The following is an 18,005-nucleotide window of genomic DNA, read 5'->3' on the forward strand; positions in this document are numbered from 1 at the left end:
CATCTGAGGTGCCGTCCCTTTCTCTCTCCCTCTGTTCCCTTCATCCTCCCTTTCTCTCACCCTCTGTTCTGCTCATCCTCCCTTTCTCTCACCCTCTCTTCTCTCATCCTCCCCTTCTCTTACCCTCTGTTCACCTCATCCTCCCCTTCTCTCACCCTCTGTTCCCCTCATCCTCCCCTTCTCTCACCCTCTGTTCCCCTCATCCTCCCCTTCTCTCACCCTCTGTTCCCCTCATCCTCCCCTTCTCTCCCCCTCTGTTCCCCTCATCCTCCCCTTCTCTCACCCTCTGTTCACCTCATCCTCCCCTTCTCTCACCCTCTGTTCCCCTCATCCTCCCCTTCTCTCACCCTCTGTTCCCCTCATCCTCCCTTTCTCTCACCCTCTCTTCTCTCATCCTCCCCTTCTCTTACCCTCTGTTCACCTCATCCTCCCCTTCTCCCACCCTCCGTTCCCCTCATCCTCCCTTTCTCTCACCATCTGTTCCCTCATCCTCCCCTTCTCTCACCCTCTGTTCTGCTCATCCCCCCTTTCTCTCACCCTCCGTTCTGCTCATCCTCCCTTTCCCTCACACTCCGTTCCCCTCATCCTCCCTTTCTCTCACCATCTGTTCCCTTATCCTCCCTTTCTCTCACCCTCTGTTCCACTCATCCCCCCTTCTCTCACCCTCTGTTCACCTCATCCTCCCCTTCTCTCCCCCTCTGTTCCCCTCAACCTCCCCTTCTCTCACTCTCTGTTCCCCTCATCCTACCCTTCTCTCACCCTCTGTTCCCCTCATCCTCCCCTTCTCTCACCCTCTGTTCCCCTCATCCTCCCCTTCTCTCACCCTCTGTTCCCCTCATCCTCCCCTTCTCTCACCCTCTGTTCCCCTCATCTCCCCCTTCTCTCCCCCTCTGTTCCCCTCAACCTCCCCTTTTCTCACCCTGTGTTCCCCTCATCCTCCCGTTCTCTCACCCTCTGTTCCCCTCATCCTCCCCTTCTCTCACCCTCTGTTCCCCTCATCCTTCCCTTCTCTCACCCTCTGTTCCCCTCATCATCTCCTTCTCTCACCCTCTGTTCCTCTCAACCTCCCCTTCTCTCACCCTCTGTTCCCCTCATCCTCCCCTTCTCTCACCCTCTGTTCCCCTCATCCTCCCCTTCTCTCCCCCTCTGTTCCCCATCCTCCCTTTCTGTCACCCTGTCTTCACCTCACCATCTCAGCAGAGCTAGGTGGTGTGAACTGCTGCCCTTGTCTGTAATACACTGGGACTGTCTCCCTCTCACCTGTCTCACCAACCCCCCACCCCTCTCACCACCCCATCTGCTTCCAACACACACTCTCAACCTCAAGTGGCTGTGTTTGCTGCAGTGTGTGCGTATGCGCGTGCGAGTGCCAGAGTGTGTTGACTGGAGCGGGAGGGCCCTCTGACTTCTAGCAGAACCTCAGGCCGTCTGAAGTGTCACAGCAGAACCGTGTCCTATTGTTTTGGAGTGCCTTTTCCAACCAAGCGTCTTGTAAAACGTCAGTGAAACCGTGTGTCTCCGGCACAAATTAATGTAATACATAAAACACCCTCGCCTCCGCTTGGGTCGGGGCCAATGTTTTCAGGGGAGAAAAAAGCACTTAGCAGTGAAGTTGCTTTGCGTATTATCTTCTGATGAAGTCGTTACTCAGAAGCGAATAAAAGGAAAGGAGGGGGAAAAGGGTTGTAATTTTAGAGCTTAGCGGAGACGGATTTATCTCAGGTGATGTCTGCATTTCCGCTTTCCAAATGTGTCTTGTTGTGCCTTCCACATAACAGGACTTTCATCGGCATTTCAAACGTGTCCCACTCCTACTGTGTGTTTTGTATCAAGAGTTTTTCTCTTATTTAAGATATGACACGTTTGGTCTATCGGTGAGAGAGTTTGTCACGTCCATGTGATGGCCTGTAATATCCCCTCCAATGTTCGGTTCTACAGGGCGTCATTATATAGAGCTCAGTGCCTCATATTCATCTGAAACTATGATCTCCCTCGTCCACATTCTATATCCATTAAACAGTACACTTTTAACCACCCTCTGGATGGGTTCTAGTAGCCTAATGTGTAATTACTATGCTGAGTTGAGTTGAGGGCGTTCCGGCGCTGTGTAAAAACACTGAACTGCTTTCATGGTGCCAATCTTAGCTCCCGCTCCATTGGATCACAAACCTCTCTTAGCTGGTGCCATGGTTACCAACATTAAATGGACGCTATAATCATATCATTAACTCACCATTGTGACCTTTTTTTGTTGTTGTCTCTATTTGAAAGTAGATGAGATCAGAACAGCATTGAACATACGCCGGTGAAAATGCTCTGCTCAGGCCCAAAACATTTCTCTCCATTTTCTGTTGGGAAACTCCCTGTCTTTTTGGATTCCACAACGTATGTCATTGTAGAACATGGTGCTGTTTCAATTGTTATATTTGACAAGTGCCAAAACGAAAGGTGCTAAGCCATGTTTGTGCGGATGTATTCACAGCTCTGATGTAAGCTAACACAAGGCCCAGATAGAGGACCGAGGACAAAAGTGCCTGGTCCTCTCAGGGTATAAGCTCAAGAATCATCACAACAATCAGATTTTTTCTCTCTCTCTCTTTCTGCAGGTCCAATGGTCAGGGGAGGTCACTGCCTCTCTCTGTGTGCCAGTAACAGACACAAACGGTTAACAACCTGGCACAGCATCAAAGAGCCAAGGTATGTCCCCACACACACACATTCAGGCACACACACACACACACACACACACACACACACACACACACACACACACACACACACACACACACACACACACACACACACACACACACACACACACACACACACACACACACACACACACACACACACACACACACACACACACACACACACACACACACACACACACACACACACACACACACAGCCCACTCTACGTCTCCTCAGCTCTCTGTCTCCCTCTAACTGAGTCAACGCATCACTCTGTGCTAAGTGGAAGTCTCACTCACCTCTCATCCTTTAACGATGTCATCCTTCCCTCCGCAACTCACACATCACACATCAGTTAGTTATTTTCGGTGGGGGGCAGAGGGAGGGGCGCTGACAGTGAGGGAGGAAGTACACAGGAAGTACATTAGTTATCAGTCTCTGTCGTCTCCACCTTTTCAGAACCCATCAGTATTAAACTGCTCTGGATGCTGGCCCCTCTCTTTTTCCCTCTTAAAAGTCTCCCGCGCGCCACTTTAAACCAGGCCTCAGATCTAAATGACACTTCGCACTACACATGCATGAAGACAAGTGAATTAAATATTGAAATAAAAGACAGCAACAAAAAAAAGAAAAAAAGAAAAGAGGACAGGAAAAAGAGGAAGAAAGTCATTGTTCCTGTGGCAGGTCAAAAGGGATTTATTGGCAAGAGGAGGAGTTTAGTAAGGGTCACAGGAATTCGTCTTTCACTTAAAACATGGTCACATGATCTTGTAAGAGTAGGTCGTCTATGATCAAGCAGAATAATCATCACATTCAGCTGGTCCAAAAAGGTACAATGGATTCTAATTTGCAGGACATCAGTGAACACTTTTTATAGAGAACAATAAACAAATATCTTCCTAAATTTAACTTTTGTTCATGATTTTAAATGGCCTAATTTCCACATCCAATGTGCTGTGTGTCCCTCCAGCGTCTCCGTACATCTAGGGGGGTTGAAGCGGGATAAAACAGGAGCAGTGGGGGGGGGGGGTACACACAACGACACACAGCGGGGGGGGGGGGTTGTCTGCATGCTTTGCCATAATTCGGGACCTCAGTGACCACACTAATTATTTTTCTAGTCAGCCGTGTGTGCAGAACCTGCCTGTTAGTTGTGCGAATGCTTATTTAAGCTGTGTAACTGACGTCCATATGGTTTTCATCATCATAAAGAAATGTTTTTAGGGGGTTATGTTTTTACTAGGCCGGAGCAGAGACTTGTCTGTCAAAGCCATGATTTGAATAGCCTTCCGGGGGTTTATGTGTGTAACATTCTGAATATTAAATATGCAATTGAAATGTGAAGTAGAGTATAACTGTAATGCATTTTTCTTGTTGCATCTAAAAATGACAATAAATGAGCATTTGACATATCCTGTCTAATGTTGTCATTGCAGTTCCTGAATGATTGTGGGTTATAGCATGCAGTGGTTTTCTACCTATTATTTTCAGTATGTGTCAACTATATGTGTTCTAACTTGCCTTGGTTCATTCTCTCATCATGAGGTATCTACAGTAAAAGGCAATAAACAATGTGCCCGAACACATTTATAATCATCTATGACACACAATAAAGCTTTCATTGTCTGCCACGCCCGTCCGACCACACAGAGATGCCCATCAGTACTGCAACACACACACGCACACGCACACACACACACGCACACGCACACGCACACACGCACACACACACACACGCACACACGCACACGCACACACACACACACACACACACACTCATAACATCAGTAGAGACCTAGTACAGGCTAGATGTTGTTTTCCTCCCAGCATGTGTGCGCAGTGGATGAGTGATAATGTTTAGGCAGAAGGAATCATGGGTAGGAACTCCCCTGGAGTGAGAATGAAAGACTGAATCAGTCAGAGAACAGGAAATCAGGCCAGTGACATTACAGATCAAGGCACATCAATATCTCACCTACAGCATGTTAAATGGCACTTTGACTAGAAACTTTCAAATTGTGCTCTGAGTGTTTCCACTGCTTAATTGATTGTTATGATGGGGGGGGGGGGGGGGGGGGGGCTTGGGGCCAAAGAGCGGAAGGGGGACCATCAGAGACATTTTTGGATGTGTAATTTACTAACGAAAACCGTGATGTCTTTTTCGCCCGGTAGTTAGCACAGTTTTACTTTAAATAAATGTTTAAATTCCAGCTTTGTGAATGAATAGAACAATGGGAAAGCAGCAGATTTCTCTCTTGATTGTGCCCAGGTGTGTGGCGGGATCTGGAGCTGGTTAACGTGGGATTACCAGGAATATTCAGCCCAATTCAATAAGTCAAGCTTTTAGAAGGAGAGCATTTCCATGTCACTGTTTCCAGGAGGAAATATTGCATTGCTGACTTATACCTAGTAATATAGACACTGTTACCTGCTACATGAATACAATACTACTGAAAGAATACCCTACACATTCATGGGTTATTTTTGAAACATAAAAAACATTCTAACCATGTTCTTCTTCTCTTTTGAATATTTTGTTACAATGACAATCACACGTTGTGTTGCTGTGTGTGTGATTGTGTATATTTACAGCGGCTGGAGATGGAGGGAAAACACCCTCGTACACAGCCTCGCCTCGCCTCTCATCTCTGCGCTCGTGTGAGAGATGATCAAATCATCATATGGAAAAATCCAATGTGATCTAAGCAAGAGGCAGAAAGGTCACAGGGAGTCAGTAAAATGGATGAAGGCTAATGATTATCTCAACCTTTATCTAATCAATAATCATTTATCCCACAATATTATGGACACTATATCCCATTTTCCATTAACCCAGGCAGGATGACAGAGGCTGTATTGTTTCCTAAGGCAGCTTTATGGCAGGGTATGTCTGAAAGGCAGTTTTAAGGTGTGCTCTCAACTGCTCTGAACCTGTTAAAGACACTCTTACGTAGTCTGGACTTAGGCGATAATACATTTTTTGAAATATCGAGTGTTTGAAACTATGCGACCGGAATGGTATAGAATAATAATCGAGCAATTTCGAAATGGCCTACAGTTTTAGCTCCATCAAACAGTAAATGTGGGTTTAATGAAATATCATCACATTACACAAATAGTGTTTTTTTTTGGTGGGAAAATAATACCTTAGATTATTTGTTAAAGCTGAAAACAAATTTATGTTCTTTGGTTTCTTATTGTCTTATGATCACAAAAACACACATCTTCCTCTATTAGCCTTGGTCTCTAAGGAGTTTGTATTTGCTGCCGTTATGCTGCAGTAATTTGTACCGTTATGGTCCATTTGGAGTGACCCCATCCTCTGTGACTGGGAGTGTGTCTCCTGTGTCTGTATGCTCAGTGATGCCATCTTCATCCTAACCTTATTGCTTTTAATGACTCCCTCTTTCCTTTCATGAATTCTTTATCGATTCCTTCTGACGTCTGGTGAATTAATTTTCAATTACTGCAACAACAAACAACAAACCCCCCCTCCCCCCACCACACTAATGTCTGGCTCCACCTATATGTACGAGTGTGTATAAGCGCGCGTGTGTGTGTGTGTGTGTGTGTGTGTGTGTGTGTGTGTGTGTGTGTGTGTGTGTGTGTGTGTGTGTGTGTGTGTGTGTGTGTGTGTGTGTGTGTGTGTGTGTGTGTGTGTGTGTGTGTGTGTGTGTGTGTGTGTGTGTGTGTGTGTGTGTGTGTGTACAACAACGTGGCGTGGTGATGTTCATACTTTCCCTTCCACCGTTCTTCTTCTCTCAATCCATTCAGCAAAGGACTGGGGGAGAAATATTCATCTTCAAAGTCCACACCCAAACACTCATGCACACACACACACACACACACACACACACACACACACACACACACACACACACACACACACACACACACACACACACACACACACACACACACACACACACACACACACACACACACACACACACACACAAATGCACGCACACGCGCACGCACACGCACACGCACGCGCATCCTCAGACTAAAAGACACACACAAGGGAGCGTGTGAATCCGACGGCGAGAAATTGTACTAAAGGTCACAGTGTGCTAATGGCCAGGCTATCTTACATGAAATAAGTCCAGACACTTTCGACAGGTCTCTCAATGTCACAGAGCAGCCATTCGCTGCTGCCCGGCCCTGACGTGACTGGAAAGCAAGGTGAGGTGAGGTGCTCTGCGTTGATATGCGGTTCGTGGAGAGGCTTTTCATTTCGTGTACTCTTCAAAACTCCCCGACAACGTCCTGTAAGCATAACCAACTAGTGCGATCTATTCCCCCCGTCATTTTTAAGAATAGGAGACACACTCCAATACTCGATAGACATGCTCAGTGTTAGACTCAGGAGTACAACGTCAATTTTAAATACCCACAGGTCATTAATTACAGCAATTATTCACTTTCATTTCTCTGACATATATTGACTGTTGTTTTTTTAATGCGCCCAACCTAAGCCACCCAGAAGACTTGACAGCAAAATAACAGAATTGTTTAAAGTGAGCCACCATTTTAACAGAGCTTTGGGCATAGTCATAGATTTCTTCAAATGTGATATGAAATGTGAAGATTTTTTGTCAGTTGTCCAATTATTTCACATTACTATGACGCCAAAGCATCAGGGAGTTTGATGGAAAACAATACGCAACATAGAGTATGTGGGCCTACTTCTGTACTTAAACAGGAACGCGGGTTGGATAGATTGCATTAAAATGGCTATTGAAAGTATGAAAATAAGAAAATGACCGTATGCTTTGTAAAGATATGTTGCAGAATGTAAGAGGCCAACTGCTTGTGTTGCTCTATGTGTTGGCAGCTGTGTACATGTGTGTATTTGCCCTGCACCTATGTCCCGGGCCTCTCGTCCTCTCTGTGTTTATGTTGTGTGTGTGTGTACGTGTACGTGTGTGTGTACATATGTCCGTGGAAGTCGTGTGTATTTGTGCGTGTCCTGACCTAATCCCGTCTCTGCTCATCCTCCTATGAGAGTAGCGAGAAATACAGCTCTGTAATTGTTAGGTCTGGCCCCCACATTCTTTACCCAGGCGACCGCCCCGGCTCCATGTCACTTTAACAACCTGGAATTATCACCACAATGGAGATTTCAGGTTAAAAGTGTCTCTAAGAGAATATAGATACATTTTCCGTCAATAAATTTCCCTCTCCGCCTAGTTTCTTCTAAGTCAAGTACCACCCCCCCCCTGCCTTGATTGACATTTTTACCACAAAATTATAACATGTCTGTCTGTGAGAGGGGGATGTCTTGCTCCAAAATTAGCTAACCATCAAAATAAAATAGGATAAGTTCATCATGGTGTCATTTCACAGGAATATTGATTCTTGCAGACATACAGGATTTCCCATTAAAGCCGTAGCCAGTGTGTCTTCGGCAGACAGTAAAGCACATGAAGGATGCAGTGATATACAGGCCTGGAGAGCATCGTTCCCCTAACATTGTCTGTTCGCATTTAACCTTTGCTAAACCAGCGGGTCTTCCCTTTACTCGGGGAAAGGCTGAGGACTGGAATTGAAGACGGTATTCATTTCCAACGTTTGAATACCTTTATATATATACAGCACTATTTGTGCACAAAGCAACAAGGTTTGTGTGTTGTTCGAAATGTACAATTGTCACTGAAGGATCGTGTTACACCGTTTTGTGAAACGATCACGACAGACTGGGAAGACAGACACCAGACAGTATGGCATGAGATGTCCTGTTTTTATCCTTCGCTGGAGAAACTGAAGTAAATCAACCTAGTGGACAGACACTAACGACTGTTGGAATGATGCCGGAACAGTAAACAACGTCAACTCCACATCTCCCCGACACAACTTGAAATCAACAACTTTTTAGACTAGTCCCCTTCATGTCACTCTAGCTGTTATATAAACTATGGAAAACTACCCCGTTCGGCTATCTACCTTTAGAACCAATGAGGTTGAGGGGTCAGTACAGCTTAGCTCGCCCAACAATAACCAACAATGAACAGAGTAATTGTTTAACCATCCAATCAGATTTCGGGCCATGTGATTCTTTTTTACATTTTTTATATCAGTGTTAAACCCCAAAATGCAACCGCCCAATCGGATGCAGAGTAAGTGCTTCAACATGCCTATAAGAACTAAAGAGTTGCCTCAGCAGCCAACTGGTTGCCACGTAAGTGCTTCAGTATGACTATGGGAAATACAGGAGAGCTTAACCAGCCCCAGTCATACTGTTGTAATGAAAGCCAGATTGAAAGAGGGTTTGGATTGATTTCCAACATCTTGATTTGATATCCTGAATTAATTATTTTAACTTGAATAATATATAAAGGAAAATAAATGTAGAACACTCGGGGGAACAAGAGAGGGCTTCACTACTGCTGAGTTATCTCATGGCCAATCTCACCCGCAAGACTACTCTCAGCTGTGTGTGTGTGTGTCTGTGTCTGTGTGAGCGTGCGCGTCTGTGTCTGCCTGTGTGTGTGCGTGTGTCTGCGTCTGTGTGTGTGTGTGCTCGTGTGGGCGTGCATACACACACACGTGAGTGTGTTTGTGTATGTGTGTGCATGCAGAGTATGTTTGCAACATATATGTGTGCACTGTGCGAGAGTCTGTGTTCCATATACTGTTATGTGAATGTTTGTGTGTCTCTGTCAGATGGTTGCAACAGTAAGATATATGTGTGTATGAGCGGCAGTTTGTTTAGGGAATGTATTAGGAGTTCTACATTGAACGCTCACAAATCCGTCATTCGTTTTTATTAATCTATTCAAATACTATATACGTAGTGTATTAAAGGACAAAAACTATCGATTGTATTTAATTCAGTGGACACACAGTCTGCAATACATTGCTTTACAATAGTAAGACATACAGGAGCCTCCAGTGTGAATCAAAGATGCTGTAACATAAAATGTCTAATACTCAACAAGGTGGGATGCTGGCAAGGCAATCGTTATTGGTGAAGCACCTTCCCTTTTGATTGTAGTTATTGATAAAGTAATCTACTTTCTCTACCCAGAGTATTCTAAACCACCATCAGCGTAACTCTTTTCCTTTACAGGTACTTTTGCCGACTCATTCTGCAGTAGAATGAGAGGAAACACCGAAACACCCTTTCGACACAACCTCTGAAAAGGGCTACACGGCTCCACTGCCAGCACTCGATTGGAAGGTAGTGCCTTCCCTCTTCCACCCATCCCACCTGCATCTGACGCCCAAGATGTTCATAAAAGAAGGCTACTGTCAGCACGCCCGTGATTTACTGACAGCCTGAGCCAATCAATCTCAAAGTTCCGATTAAAAGTACAAAAATCAAGTTCTCTGTCTCTCCTTTTTATTTTGAACGTAAGCGAACATAAAGGGAAGCCTTTACATTTCATAGCTTCCAGAATACTCTGGCAAGTATTCAGTGTGCTCTACTTTTGTCTTTCAACCTCGCCGCGGGAGGCAGCGCTCATCCGCAGGAGGCAGCGCTCATCCGCAGGAGGCAGCGCTCATGACATCTTTATATACGACGTTCTCGTTTTCAAAATGCCATCGAACATTCGGATGAGTGCTGCACTGTGATCTCGGAAAACAAAAAATACTGACATCAGATTTTTCTTATTGAAACGTGCTCTGCTGAAGAACACGTCTGAGTGAACCAAAGGGCATACCGTCTCGCATTAAAAATCCTACTTTACATTTCCCTCCCAAAAAAAGGCATAATTATACTTGGACGTATATAAATATGTACCTGTTTTTATAGGTAGGTTCAGCAGTGTCATAAAAAAACAAGGGATAGCACTTAATCACCAGGACAAATACACATTAACTTTTGAATTAATTTACCCCCAAAATCTCAATTTGAATATGGTAAACCATTCTCATTACCCAAACAGATGCATTCAAATTCAGTCTGTAGGAGACAAAAGGGCAGTAAGAAGGGGACTCTTAGTCACTTTTAGCCCTTTTTCATTTCCCACGGACTAAGTATCTATCTTTGAATTCATTAAAGGTGAAAAGCTTCCTCCGATAACACCCTCTCTTCTCTCTTTGATAATACAGTGTCATCACTGCAAAACCCTGTCAGCCTCACAGTGATGTGTCAGTCATGCATTCAATAATAATGGTTGGATCATTTTTAATGTTTAGAGGAGGAGATCACAAAGTCATTAACTCTTTTCTGACTCCCTCAGCAGTTCGTGGCGATGTCGCAGCGTTGTCGGGGTGAGCCGTAATGTATAGTGCTGCAAACAAGAAGGATTGCAGGATCCCTGCCTCCCAGCCCGTGGGAGCCCGCGGTGACGCCGGAGCTCAGGTATATGGATGGCCTGAGGAGGTCTCCATCATTCATAAAACATGCCTCCGTACGCGGCCGAATTGATCTTGCAAAAGAAGCAGGGTGGCACAGCTACCACTTCATTAGTCTTCTCGTGCCACAAATCACCCTGCACTAGCCTCCAAGGGACCGCAGCCACCCCCGCCGCCACCCTCACCTCAGCTCTCCTCTCCTTAAAGGCCCGGGGAAAAGGGTGCCGGTTAGATAACAACACCATGATAGCAGTGTTATAACAGCTTGTTAGCATTGTGTTGATGTTAGCTCAACATCAGAGTGATGGTGCAACGCAGGCATGGTGAAGGTCTAGCACTGAATTAGGAATGAGCTCAGATCAAGAAGGAGGCGACATCAGAGCAGCCAGAGCAAAACAAAGTAGAAAACGCTGAAAAGCACATGAATCTTGTCAATGCTAATTGATAGCTAGTGGTCATTTTGAGATTCCCGGATTAAATCAAGTCTCCATAAAACAATGTGAAATATTGATGACATTTACTTTCCATGGTTCTGAAATGAATTGCCCCATTCCTCTACTATTTCTGATGAATGTTTTTTATTGCCTTTTTTTGTTGTTGCTGGAGCTGCTTGAGAGAATTGAGCGTGGCCTTTTCTGCAAATGTTTCCAGCTCACCAGAGAAACCCTGGAGGACACAACCGTCCAATTGGCCGTAATGTTAGTTCCTCTTTGCTTCCCGCTGAATTTGCTCGCTAAGATGCAATTATATGAGCAAAATTAATAAACCGTAAAGTATAAGAATCTACGTCCCGTTTTTTTATGTTTACCGATGACATTGGTTGACATTAATATCGTCATTAAAGCAATTATATGTGATGAAGGTAAATAGTCAAACTTAATTAGTAAAAGCATGTTTTCTATCAAATTGTCTGTTACACACCTGCAGTGTATACAGCAGCCTGATCACTAGAAAAATACTTTGATTTTCGAACATTTGAAATGGTCTTGAGAACGTCGATACAGTATATGCCTTTGTAGTGTGGTAATATTTCATATGTGTATACAGTATACCTCACATGTGAGCCGTAATAAGACTAAGCAATTAGCCTATTCAAATGATCATCTGACTCCATAAAGATTATTTAGCAATATGCAAGAGACTACAGTTGAAACTGGAAACACTTATCTTCCTCACTATCTTTAAGCACCAACTGTCAGAGCAGCTCACAGAATACTGCACCTGTACATAGCCCACCTATAATTTAGCCCAAACAACTACCTCTTTCCCAACTGTATTGAATTTATTTATTTATTTTGCTCCTTTGCACCCCATTATTTTTATTTCTACTTTGCACATTCTTCCATTGCAAAACTACCATTCCAGTGTTTTACTTGCTATATTGTATTTACTTTGCCACAATGGCCTTTTTTGCCTTTACCTCCCTTCTCACCTCATTTGCTCACATTGTATATAGACTTGTTTATACTGTATTATTGACTGTATGTTTGTTTTACTCCATGTGTAACTCTGTGTCGTTGTATCTGTCAAACTGCTTTGCTTTATCTTGGCCAGGTCGCAATTGTAAATGAGAACTTGTTCTCAACTTGCCTACCTGGTTAAATAAAGGTGAAATAAAAATAAATAAATAAAACAGTTGAGTTATAGCAATAGGCAATCAAGAAATGTCTGGGAATGGAATTCTAAATACAAGTGTAGAATGAACGGATTCACATGCAAAGCATAACGCTTAAGTTATAAAGCATTAACACACATCACTTTGGCATGATTCCAAGCCTAACCAGAGAGGTGGAGAGAGAGAGAAGAGAGAGAGAGAGAGAGAGAGAGAGAGAGAGAGAGAGAGAGAGAGAGAGAGAGAGAGAGAGAGAGAGAGAGAGAGAGAGAGAGAGAGAGAGAGAGAGAGAGAGAGAGAGAGAGAGAGAGAGAGAGACAAAGAAACCATGGCTTGAGCCATGGCCCCATAGCTCACAGGAGAGGTAGAGAGAGAATGTAGGTATCCCACCAGCGCAGGTCAGGAACTAAAACAAAAAGAGCCAATCCATTCAGACCCTTTACAACATCTGACCATGTTTGAATTAAAAAATTGGAGTTGTTGACCAATAGCAATACTGTTGAGTTAAACCTCCAATCAGATATCAGACCTACAGACCTGTAAAGACAACAGAACCTCTGCTACCCAGAAGTGTGACAGCAGGGGGTGGTTAGATAATGAGGCATTCCTAAAACATCACAAAAATCCTTGCATACAGCTGATAAGAGTCACTTTGGGGGCTGAGCTACCCTACATAACCCTCCCTTTAGCACATCTGATTCTGCGTCAGACAGAAGTGTTCCAAACCAGACGGCCAGCACTGTAGACACTGTAGACGATCTTAAGAGCAGCAGTTCATGGCCATTGCGGCATCACTTCAAAAATGTCCCTTTGCCAGGTAGCATTGTCTCCTTTAGACATGCAAATCTTCACTGCAAGCAAGCTAGAAAGGTATGCTCCATTATTTCAAAAGTAATTCAAAAGCAAAACACAGAGCTGAATGTACTTGACAGATTAATTCACATTTCAGTTAACATATGTGGTTTTATCAAATCAGTCAGATGAATACATAAGATATCAAAGATCACTGCATCATATAAGATAGTATATTTGAAAATAAAAACTCTCCAAAACTCTCCACCCTTTGAGAGAAAATGGATATGCCTTGAAAACGACAAAACAAATGCAAATAATAATCTCATAATCAAGAACAATTATTGGAGTTAAAATCAAAACAACTTTCAAGCAAATGGTTTAACACGCAATCTGAAAATGAAATATATTAGCATGTCAGTTTACAGCACCCAACATTAGAATACCAATGTTGTGAGAGACAAGGCAATGACTTTACTCATAGCACACCCACATCTCTACATTCAGATGGACTGACCCATATGTACTGCGCATAGAGAAATCAACTCTTTGTGTCTTAACAGAAGCCATTACATTTAGTCTAGAGATCTGTATGCATCAAAGAAAACGCATTCACAAAAGTAACCTATATAGCTATCATAAATGGATCTAAACAATTATGGCGTTCTAAATGAAGAAATTATTAACACATTGTCAAATCATCAAAATCCAAACATGTAGGACAAAACTCCAAATGTACCCTATGCTGCAAGTAAAGTAGAGACGGACGACACCTCCCTATATCCCAACATCTTTGCATAGTATGACTGCTTCTGTGACTAGAGTTACAAAACCTTACTGAGTAGTTGGTCCTACCCTGTGGGCCGGCAGGATCCCTGAAATGTGCAGGTGGATTTCAACAGTGCCTGACCCTTCCTTTTTTAGAAATCACAACTGTGCTTTGTGGGCTGTTTGGGATTAGCATCTGTACATGTCCCAATAGCTGCAATAGGGCTATTTTGGTAGCTAGGTCACTTTGGAGCTTATTTGCTTTCTGCTCTACCAAGATTTACTGTGCGTCATGTCGAAATAACCTAGTCAAATCGTGCTCTTTTTCGAATGCTTGAAGTTCTGCTTGCAACGGCTCTATTTGGCGCTCTCTGATATCTCTGAAACTTCACAGTGGTATGAATAAAGCATGTTCATCGCTAGTTGTCTGTGTCACAATTCGTTCTTCCCGGGTAAAAACACAGAGAGCTCGAGAATTAACATCTTCTTAGATTTTTTCTTGCGCATGCCAATATATTGCCTGTAATGGGGGATTTCATCCCTAGTCGAATCAAATTTGTGACCATTCTTGCGTTTTTGATCAAATTATTAATAAGAGATTATACGGGAAATATCAGCCGCCTGCATATTCACCATCACATAAGCCACATATTTGTTATACAGTATGTATATATGTTATACAGTACTATATATGTTATACAGTATTCTCCTCTTCCACTCGAGCTCTCTGCCTCTCCAGCTCAGAAATATGCAGACGGCAAACTTTGAGCTCCTCTCTGGAAACCAAGAAGTAAAGGCAAAACACTGCACTAAATCTACAACAAACTACAATGTCACATATCCGGTTTGGAGCGAGTGGTCGCATCGCACTTCGCTCCCGCAGGTAGTATAACTTTTTCATTACATTTCATTACATTTCATTATATTTCATTATAGCACAATGGTTTGATTTGTCTAATCTTAGCAATTTCTTCTCAGCTAGCTACATAGCCGTCTTTGTATCAAAGATAATTGCGTAATAATCGTATTTCGCCGTCCTAACGTAGTCTTCACTAGCCAGCTAGCTAACGTCCACTGATTAGCTGCACTGGAAAAACTATTACACTCAACTGAACGACTTGATTAGTGTAGTGTTAGCTAGCTACATAGCTGTCTTTGCTGTCTTCCTATCTTCGTTCCAAGATAATTGTGTTGTTTAGGTTTAGAGTGTGTAGTCTTAGAGCGATTATCTTAATTTACCGAGGTTAGCTAGCCAGCTATTTGTCGTCCTTAACGTAGGAGACTCTGCTAGCTAGCCAACAGCTAGCCAACGCTAGCCAATGTCTACTGAATAGAACTCAACAACCCGGTCGCATTCACAGGTAGTATCACATTTTCATTTCATTTCATTACAGTACAACGGTTTGATTTGTTTGATCGTAGCTAGCTACATAGCTAGCTACATAGCCGTCTTTGTATCAAAGATAATTGTGTAGTCTAGAGCGATTTTCTAGGTTAGCTAGCCAGCTATTGTCGTTCTTTTAACGCAACGTAACGTAAACAACACTACTAGCTAGCCAGCTAGCCCCCGAATAGCAGCACTGCAGAAACTATTACACTCAACGGAACGACTTGATTAGTGTAGTGTCAACAACGCACCCACTGCCAGCTAGCCTACTTCATCAGTACTGTATCATTTTAATCATTTTAGTCAATAAGATTCTTGCTACGTAGCTTAACTTTCTGAACATTCGAGACGTGTAGTCCACTTGTCATTCCAATCTCCTTTGCATTAGCGTAGCCTCTTCTGTAGCCTGTCAACTATGTGTCTGTTTATCCCTGTTCTCTCCTCTCTGCACAGACCATACAAACGCTCCACACCGCGTGGCCGCGGCCACCCTAATCTGGTGGTCCCAGCGCGCACGACCCACGTGGAGTTCCAGGTCTCCGGTAGCCTCTGGAACTGCCGATCTGCGGTCAACAAGGCAGAGTTCATCTCAGCCTATGCCTCCCTCCAGTCCCTCGACTTCTTGGCACTGACGGAAACATGGATCACCACAGACAACACTGCTACTCCTACTGCTCTCTCTTCGTCCGCCCACGTGTTATCGCACACCCCGAGAGCTTCTGGTCAGCGGGGCGGTGGCACCGGGATCCTCATCTCTCCCAAGTGGTCATTCTCTCTTTCTCCCCTTACCCATCTGTCTATCGCCTCCTTTGAATTCCATGCTGTCACAGTTACCAGCCCTTTCAAGCTTAACATCCTTATCATTTATCGCCCTCCAGGTTCCCTCGGAGAGTTCATCAATGAGCTTGATGCCTTGATAAGCTCCTTTCCTGAGGACGGCTCACCTCTCACAGTTCTGGGCGACTTTAACCTCCCCACGTCTACCTTTGACTCATTCCTCTCTGCCTCCTTCTTTCCACTCCTCTCCTCTTTTGACCTCACCCTCTCACCTTCCCCCTACTCACAAGGCAGGCAATACGCTCGACCTCATCTTTACTAGATGCTGTTCTTCCACTAACCTCATTGCAACTCCCCTCCAAGTCTCCGACCACTACCTTGTATCCTTTTCCCTCTGGCTCTCATCCAACACCTCCCACACTGCCCCTACTCGGATGGTATCGCGCCGTCCCAACCTTCGCTCTCTCTCCCCCGCTACTCTCTCCTCTTCCATCCTATCATCTCTTCCCTCTGCTCAAACCTTCTCCAACCTATCTCCTGATTCTGCCTCCTCAACCCTCCTCTCCACCCTCTCTGCATCCTTTGACTCTCTATGTCCCCTATTCTCCAGGCCGGCTCGGTCCTCCCCTCCCGCTCCGTGGCTCGATGACTCATTGCGAGCTCACAGAACAGGGCTCCGGGCAGCCGAGCAGAAATGGAGGAAAACTCGCCTCCCTGCGGACCTGGCATCCTTTCACTCCCTCCTCTCTACATCTTCCTCCTCTGTCTCTGCTGCTAAAGCCACTTTCTACCACGCTAAATTCCAAGCATCTGCCTCTAACCCTAGGAAGCTCTTTGCCACCTTCTCCTCCCTCCTGAATCCTCCTCCCCCCCCTCCTCCCTCTCTGCAGACGACTTCGTCAACCATTTTGAAAAGAAGGTCGACGACATCCGATCCTCGTTTGCTAAGTCAAACGACACCGCTGGTTCTGCTCACACTGCCCTACCCTGTGCTCTGACCTCTTTCTCCCCTCTCTCTCCAGATGAAATCTCGCGTCTTGTGACGGCCGGCCGCCCAACAACCTGCCCGCTTGACCCTATCCCCTCCCCTCTTCTCCAGACCATTTCCGGAGACCTTCTCCCTTACCTCACCCTGCTCATCAACTCATCCCTGACCGCTGGCTACGTCCCTTCCGTCTTCAAGAGAGCGAGAGTTGCACCCCTTCTGAAAAAACCTACACTCGATCCCTCCGATGTCAACAATTACAGACCAGTATCCCTTCTTTCTTTTCTCTCCAAAACTATTGAACGTGCCGTCCTTGGCCAGCTCTCCCGCTATCTCTCTCTGAATGACCTTCTTGATCCAAATCAGTCAGGTTTCAAGACTAGTCATTCAACTGAGACTGCTCTCCTCTGTATCACGGAGGCGCTCCGCACTGCTAAAGCTAACTCTCTCTCCTCTGCTCTCATCCTTCTAGATCTATCGGCTGCCTTCGATACTGTGAACCATCAGATCCTCCTCTCCACCCTCTCCGAGTTGGGCATCTCCGGCGCGGCCCACGCTTGGATTGCGTCCTACCTGACAGGTCGCTCCTACCAGGTGGCGTGGCGAGAATCTGTCTCCTCACCACGCGCTCTCACCACTGGTGTCCCCCAGGGCTCTGTTCTAGGCCCTCTCCTATTCTCGCTATA

The 18,005-nt window shown here is 44.7% G+C and overlaps 1 long non-coding RNA gene across 3 annotated transcripts in view; it reads left to right on the forward strand.

The window, feature by feature from the left end:
* LOC124033875 overlaps positions 1-12,255 on the forward strand; it is a 28,831-nt gene extending 16,576 nt beyond the window's left edge. For 2 of the 3 annotated variants that reach the window (XR_006838469.1, XR_006838468.1), the window contains exons 3-4: positions 2,607-2,697; positions 9,767-10,869. This is a non-coding gene — a long non-coding RNA (uncharacterized LOC124033875). The other variant, XR_006838470.1, reaches the window with a different exon arrangement.
* The last annotated feature ends 5,750 nt before the right edge of the window (positions 12,256-18,005 follow it).

Source organism: Oncorhynchus gorbuscha, linkage group LG04, assembly GCF_021184085.1.
Source record: "Oncorhynchus gorbuscha isolate QuinsamMale2020 ecotype Even-year linkage group LG04, OgorEven_v1.0, whole genome shotgun sequence".
Classification (NCBI taxonomy): domain Eukaryota; kingdom Metazoa; phylum Chordata; class Actinopteri; order Salmoniformes; family Salmonidae; genus Oncorhynchus; species Oncorhynchus gorbuscha.